Source organism: Octopus bimaculoides, chromosome 2 (assembly GCF_001194135.2).
Source record: "Octopus bimaculoides isolate UCB-OBI-ISO-001 chromosome 2, ASM119413v2, whole genome shotgun sequence".
Taxonomy (NCBI): Eukaryota; Metazoa; Mollusca; class Cephalopoda; order Octopoda; family Octopodidae; genus Octopus; species Octopus bimaculoides.
In genome coordinates this window covers 94,897,485-94,905,982 of record NC_068982.1, presented here as the reverse complement: position 1 = coordinate 94,905,982, position 8,498 = coordinate 94,897,485, and the positions used below count along the sequence as shown (strand labels likewise).

The window sequence follows — 8,498 nt, the reverse complement described above, 5'->3', positions numbered from 1 at the left end:
CAGCTGTATCTGTCCCCTCTGTGTGCAGCCCTGTGTGGCTAATAAAAGAAAGTTATCTATGTTTCCTTCTTTCTTTCTATCTATCTATCTATCTATCTATCTATCTATCTATCTGTCTGTCTGTCTGTTTGTTAGTCTGCCAGTCTGTTTGTTAGTCTGCCTGTCTGTTTGACTGTCTGTCTGTCTGCCTGCTTGGATATCTGTCTGTCTGTTTATCTATCTGTCTATCTATCTATCTATCTATCTATCTATCTGTCTATCTATATATATATATGTGTGTGTGTGTGTGTTTGTGTGTGTGTGTGTGTGTTTGTGTGTGTGTGTGTGTATGTGTGTGTTTGTGTGTGTGTGTGTTTGTGTGTTTGTATGTGCGTGTGTGTGTATGTGTGCGTGCGTGTGTGTGTAACCATCAAACAAATTCACTGACAAGGCATCGTTCAGCATGAAGCTACAATAGGAAATACTTGCTGAAGATGCTACAAAGTGGAACTGAGCCCGAAAATACATGTTTGCAATTCATTATTCTTCACCACACGGACAAGTCTGCGCCTATATATTTACTTTTATAGTAGATTTGATACTAAATCAATTTCATCTTCTATGTTATTTTGCATATATATTTCTAGGTTATTTTTATCATTGAAGAATATTAATGGCTGCTTTAATGCCACATTTCAGACTGAATAAAATTTTGAACTGCAATGCAACAAGGAGATTAACAAATACCACCGTCCCAGTATCAGCTTCCCAATAATATATACATCCTCACCGACTCCATCTTCATCTCTACTGCATTACAGTCATCGCCATCTCCAACTTGACCAGTTTGACATCATCATCATCATCATCATCATCATCATCATCATCATCATCATCATCACTGTCGTCAACCCCACCACCATTACGATAGACTCCACTATGAATGTAGACCACCACTCCCAACTACGATCCCCACATCTAACACTATGGTTAGGTTCATACGCATATATGTGTATATCTGTCGCTTTAATTTGATTTGGTATATAATAAGTGTAAAAAGCATCCTTATTCAACCCATCAAGTATCTTCGGGCAAAACAGAAAATGTATTTTGAAGGAGAAATCATGCTGACACTCAAATTTTACACACTGATTTCTATATTCCAAGTGGCCTGCAGGCCTGATAGTGTTCTTATGAACGGGTAAACTCATAAACACTCAAACACACACGCGCGCGTGCGAGTGCGCTCACACACATGCACACACACACGCAGATGTTACAAAGGAAGAATTTATTGTAAACTAAAAAACAAGAAAGCATATTACACGCATACTTACAAACACACATACATACATACATACATACATGCATACATAGTACAATACATACATAGATGCATACATGCATATATACATACATACATACATACAAACATACATACAATAAATACATACATGCAATACATACGTATATACATACTTACAATACATACATACATAAATATATACATACGTGTATTTGTTGGAATTAGTTATAGTAACATAAATACATTACAGTTCAGAACATGAAAGCCGTTACTGTTAGTTTCGTATCTAGTTTGCAAACACCCAAAGAATGAATATACAGGATTTCAGACACCACAAACCATAATGTAGCAAATTACATCACACGGTACAACAAAAGTGGTTAACATGGTGTAAAGGAAAGCTGATCAGAAGCTTACCAACTTTTTGTGAAGTGCCAAAAATTAACAGAGATAATTACTGGGGAAAATTAGAATACAACACATACGTATACATACATATACACATGCACAGAACAATGAAAGAAAATGCTTTGTTAAACTAGTGAATAAGTTACATGAGAGGTAATGAAAAACATTTCTAGTAATGTTTTATATTTTTATAGCCTATTTGCTCTTCTACTTATACTAATTTTTAACAATATTTTTTCTACATTCGGAAGAAAACGATGTGTAAATCTATACATTCATACATACACATATGTATATATACATATATTCTTACAAACACATTTATAAATATTGTAAATAACAGGCGTCCGATGTAATGTGCAATTGAGGCCAGCATTATTGTGCGGTGAAGCAAAACAGTAACTTGATATTCTAATTTACCGGAACGAGTAATTGATTTGAAATAAAGAAACAATTGGCAGCACATTTTTTTTCAGTTCTGTTTTCGTTTTATCTTATTTCTTCTCTTTTCCGAAAATAGTTTTCGGCCTTCTGTGTTTGAACACCAATGATTCCGATTACAGAAGAAAAAGAAAAATCTTCTTCCTTTCGATCTTTAACTACTTCACTGATATTTTTCATGGCATACCTGTATTTTGTGTATGCTTTGTAATGGCTGTTTTGCTTAATAAAAATGCTGATCTCTTCAACAATCCTACCTTCATTAGTTCATCAACGTTAAGTAAAAGTATATTTTTTGTCTCATTAGTGCCATTTTGTTTCTAATTAATATTTCCACATATTTCAAGATAATAAGTTAGATCGCAACTATCCCTCAATAGCGTTGTGTAATGAAGCATGTAGCCTTTCATTTTGAAAAGTTTATTTCAGTAAAGCTAAGTTTTTTTTACATTCCCTATTACACGTCATTAATCATGTTTATACTTTCTTTGCCTTTTACCTTCATTCGCTATCACTCGTCATTAATCATGTTTATACTTTCTTTGCCTTTTACCTTCATTCGCTATCACTCGTCATTAATCATGTTTATACTTTCTTTGCCTTTTACCTTCTTTTGTGTATTGTTTCTTCCTTCTCTGTCTCTCTCATACTCTTCTTCCCTTTTTTTATTTACAGAAATAGAATTTCTTCGAATGCCGGGGAGCTGGCAGAAGCGTTAGCAAGCCGTGCGAAATGCTTAGTAGTATTTCGTCTGTCTTTATGTTCTGAGTTCAAATTCCGCCGAGGTCGACTTTGCCTTTCATCCTTTCGGTGTCGATAAATTAAGTACCAGTTACGCACTGAGGTTGATGTAATCGACTTAACCCCTTTGTCTGTCCTTGTTTGTCCCCTCTATGTTTAGCACTTTGTGGACAATAAAGAAATAAGAAATAAAATTTCTTCAAAATGCACTTTTAGGCCATATGTTAAAACACACACGCACATACACACGTATATATGTGTAAAGTGGGTTTCTACCACTGCTGTGATGTGTGGCTGCCGTTGTACTTTGTTGTTGTTTATCCACAATAGCTACTAGTCATCGGATACCCTTGCATCTCTTCGTACCGGAATAGCAATACACTAACTTCTTCTGTCTTACTATCGCTGATAGCTTCACAAGACACCAACTAGAACTGTCGATTCTTAACTTTACGACTCTCGACTCTGTCTTGACGACCGGTTACTGGTAAATTTATAATCGCTGGTTGCTACCACATTTTTACCTGGTGTGGTTTACATCTGTTTTAATTATTTTATTTAACAATCGATTTCTTTTATTTAACCTACATACTCTGTTCTTTTTATATACTCAATATCGTTTCTTCTTAGGGTCTATTTTTAGGAATTTAGTGTTCTTCCACTTCCTTGTATGCGTAGTTTTGACTTATTGTAACAGTGTTGGAACGTGAAAAGTGTCATATAACCAATCCATTGGTATTTCTATTCTTGTTTCTTTTTCTGTGTCTCTTTCCTGAAGTTGATTTCGATGTTTCCTTTCCATTCCATTTCTGCTTCCTACACCATAAATCATGCTTCCTATGTATGTTACAATTTTACCTTCCCAGTATTACTTGCCATTTTTGTATATTCATACATATACCTTATCACCGATTCTAAAGCATTTTGGCATGTCTTTACCAGCACGTATTTTTTCCTTCATTGATAACAGTTTATCGAATACTGACTTCACCTTTCTGGTAAACACTAATTCTGCTGGTGAACATCCTTCTGGTGCATTTGGGTTCAAAGTTACCATATATACCCTTAAGAATTGCTGGCTCGCGACCTCGTCCGTGGCTTCCTTATTAGCTTTCTTTAAAGCTCCCTGAAAAGTGTCCACGAACCTTTCGGCTCTTCTGTTCGATCTAGGGTGATACGGTGCTAAATTTCTATGTTCTAACGTGAACATCTTACAGAATCTTTTAAACTCACGGGGCACAAACTGTGTTCCGTTATCAGAGACAATTATATCCGGTACACCAAATCTTTCGAACAGATCGTGTACGAAGTTTATTCCTTTATATGAGGTTGATCGTTTACACCACGCGACATCAGGCCAGTTTGTGTGGCTGTCCACTACTATAAAGTAATATCTATTTACCGGGCCTGCAAAGTCGATATGCAATCGGGACCATGGTATTTTTTATTCCGGCCAAGGTTCACATTTTGTAGTTAGTAGTTTTGCTACTAGCGCACATCCTCTGCAGCCTTTTACCTGGCTTTCAATTTCCTTGTCCATGCTTGGCCAGTATACGAAACTTCGCTTTAGCACTTTCATTCTAGAGATGCCTGGGAGCCCTACGTAGAACTCTTTTAGCATCTCTTCTGTAATGTTTGTGATATGACCATCCTCTTCAAAATGCACTTTTAGGCCACATCTTGGCGGTTCTTTGCATCAAACTTTTCCTTATTTCCTTTTGTCGACCACAGTTTTCTTTTTGTCTCATTAATAAATTTGTCGTTTATCGCATTTCTTTTTAGTTATTCCAAAATTACACGACGTTCCATATCACTTTTTTTTTGTTTCAGTTCATCGACCCCGTTCGATCGTTTGACTGCTCCGTTTACATTATTGCACAAAGTGCTTATGGGTGCATCACACAATTTTAATTTCTCCATACATTCGGTGCCAAATAAATTCATGGATTTTTCAACACACAAGCATTCACTTTTTTTTTTTTATCAATCTTTGAACTTTATATTACACACACATTCACTCGTGAAATATAATTTTCTTACCGTAATACCATACGCTATTTTGTTTAGACTATATAATTTTGGTTAACCCATTTGTTGCCATGTTTTCTCATGTATGATTGTGATGTCACTTCCCGTTTCTAATCGTTTCAATTTTCACATTCACGAGTTTTCTGTCTGTTGTAGTCACAAATTTTCCTGCTGACAAACTATTTTTCTTGTTTGTTCCATTTTCCTATCATTCTAGTCTTTCAGTGCAATTTTATATGTCCTGTAAACCCACAGCGGAAACATTGATTTTTTTATACGGACAATCTTTTTTAAGGTGCATCCCACCATTTGCCATATATGGGTCTACATCCCGATATCTTTTCTGTTTTTCTGCAACACTTTATTTGACTTCTGACTTCTTTACAATGGTGTTGAATTTCTTCCGTGTCATACCTTTATTTTAATATCATGTCACACTTTTCCGACGGTTTCTGCAATGTCAGATACTGGTTCATTTCTAGTTTTACTAGAATTTTAGTTTGGATTTCTGCATCCCTTTTACCTGTGAATCTTCGTGCAGAAATCAAACGCTGAAAAGAATCTGGAGTAAGCATATCCAGTCTAAAATCTTTCACATTCTCTGTTGACTCTGCCTGTGTAAGTAGTGAAGTCTTCATCTTCGCTCCTTTCTATGTTTAAACATTTCCATCTAGTATTAAGTAGTGAGCTCTTTTCAGTAAACATTTTGCACAAAATGCCAACTGTGTCGGTGAAATTTATGTCGGAGGTTTTTTTTTTTTGGCAATATGAATTTACTATACCTCTCATACTCTGCTGTCGCTAGTTTTCTCAAAACTAGACGCGTTTTCATTTTGACATTCTTTTCCAAAAATTTGATCAAATCTGTGACAGTAAGTCTCCAAGGTTAGTCCTTCCTTCTTCGGGGTCATATTAGAATTCGCTTATCGAATTTGCAACATGGTCAGGCGAAAATGTATTCTCCGGTTTGGTTATCAACTTCATTAGTTGTAACATTTGCTGCTGCAATCCTTATTCTTGTTCTCGATGTTCCTTGACTTGTAGTTGTTGTTGCTGTTTTTGCAACTCAACTACCCCAGCTAACAAGTCTTCCATATTTTACGATCTTCGTAAGATTGCTTTTTCGTAAGTAATTTTTGTTTCTTTTTTGTCGAGTTATATAATTTTCCATGTGAATTTGTTTAAACTCTCCGTGTGAATGTTTTATTTTTCACTCCGTGTAAATTTGTTTTTCCCCGTCGTCACTGTTGTACAGTGGGTTTCTCCCACTGTTTTGATGTGTGACTACCGTTGTATTATAGTTGTTGTTTTACGCTAGTAACCACAAAAGTTACTAGTCATCGGATACCGTTGCATCCCTTCGTATTGCAATAGTAATACATTAACTTCTGTCTTACTATCATTGATAGCTCCACAAGATATAGACTAGAACATTTCAACTCTCGACCCTGTCTAGACGACCAGCTACTGGTCTATTTATAAAGTCTGATTCCTACCGCTTTTTACCGGAAGAGGCATACTGTTTCACTATACAACAGTTATACACACACACACACACACACACACACACACACACACACATACACATACACCCCCAGATATATATATATGTGTATATGTGTGTACACGCGCGCATATATATATATCTATATATATATACATACACACATATATATACGGGCGAAGCTATTTGAAATTCCTGAGAACTCTGTCTATTATTGTGATCGTGGAAAACACAGAGAAATAAATAGACAAAAAGAGGGAGAGAGAGGGGCAGACGAACGGTGATGGAAGCAGAAACTGCGATAAGTGTTGGTTGAGATGGAAACACTGAAAAATTGGAATGAAAGCAAACTCGTTGAAAAGATTTTTAATCGATATGTTCATATTTACATATGTGCGTTCATGCGCGCATGCGCGTTCACCCGTTTTTCCATTCTCCGAACTTTCTGTCTTTCCGACGAAGGGCTCCGCCCGAAACGTCATACTCTCTCTCCTTCCTTTCCCGAGCGTCCAATAACACTATCCGTATCACGTCCTCACTTTGTTGTTTTTTTGTTATTGTTTTTTTGTGTTTTTTATAACTATATATATATATATATATATATATATATACATAAGATAGATATATACATGTATATATACAATATATATATATATATGTATATATAGAGAGATATATATTTTAACGAGTCATATCTATTTATAACCCGAAGAGACACAACTGCAGCGACAGATGCTCCTGAACCAGTTGTTAAGTATCCCACCCGTGAGGAATCGATGCCAGATATGTCGAAAAAATTGTCGTGATAAATATAAATAATATCATCCATCCTCCATCTTTCATTTATTATATATATATGGGAGCAATGACCTCCCTGGCTTACACTATACGGACGCAAACTGTGTGTCGATAACTGAAAAGATTTTTCCTGGGGCTAAAGAACAGTAACATCGTCCTTGCAGAGGACTGCAACATTCTGTTGGCAAATAAACTTTACACTTCGATACTGGTACTACATATCTCTCGATCAGAGATTTAAAACTAGCTGTTTTCTCTTTACGAGATCAGCGAGTGTGTGTTGCCAAAAAACAATTTATGGTGTAAGCAAGTTGAGTGAGCTCCCATCACTAGCCTGTGATTGTATCGCATCTATGAGGGGGAAATACCCAGAAACCTCGGTCTGTGAGTATCACGTAAGACTAAAGATGTGAGTGATGACCTCCCTTGCTTATACTATATGGACACAACCTGTGTGTCAATAGCCAGTTGGAAAAGATTTTTCCTGGGACTAAACAACAGCAACATCGTCCTTGTATAGGACTGCCACCTTCTGCTGGAAAATAAACTTTACTATATATACAGATAGATAGATAGATAGATAGATAGATAGATAGATAGATAGATAGACGCACACACACACGCATATTTAGATATACAGATAGAGTGAGAGATAAAGAGAGAGATGGACAATTTCAGCATCTTCCTACAATTCTGTCCAGTTTGGGGGTATCAAAAACACGCTCCCTGGGTCATAGGCGACCGGACACGAGACACAATGAGGGACAGTTGTTGAGACAATTACAATAAAATGAACAATGACGGTGAAAGGGAAAAATACAAAATGAAACAAACGTATAGACGAAGGTAAGGACTAGGTAAAAACTAGTTGTGGGGAAAATATACGTAGATACATACATAGGGAATTGTTGTGGTGAAGATAGTAAAGTGTTAGCATGGAAGGTAGTGGAAATGTTTGTAGGTAGCAAGGAACTAACAGCAAACAGTTGAATTATTTTGTGAACTGAAATTTAATAGAAAGTAATAAATGATTTATTGCATCTGGTTTATTGCAAGCATCTCTCACCGTCACGAATGTTACCATGACTACCAGCGACAAACAAATAATCATCGTCACCACCGTATTGACGCGTATCTTTAATTTTCCTCCCTGTTTTCTCTAACATTTTCGTTGTTTCTTCTGTAATTTATCATTTCGTCTCGGTGCAGAAACTAGATTGGCAATAATATACTAGTGAGTGTGTGCGTGTGTGTGTGTGTGTGTGTGTGTGTGTGTGTGTGTGTGTGTGTGTG

At 36.3% G+C, this 8,498-nt stretch overlaps 1 protein-coding gene across 10 annotated transcripts in view; it reads right to left on the bottom strand.

Moving 5' to 3' along the window:
- LOC106883318 (uncharacterized) overlaps positions 1-8,498 on the bottom strand; it is a 351,443-nt gene that overhangs the window by 95,348 nt on the left and 247,597 nt on the right. The gene's annotated exons all lie outside the window — the stretch shown is intronic.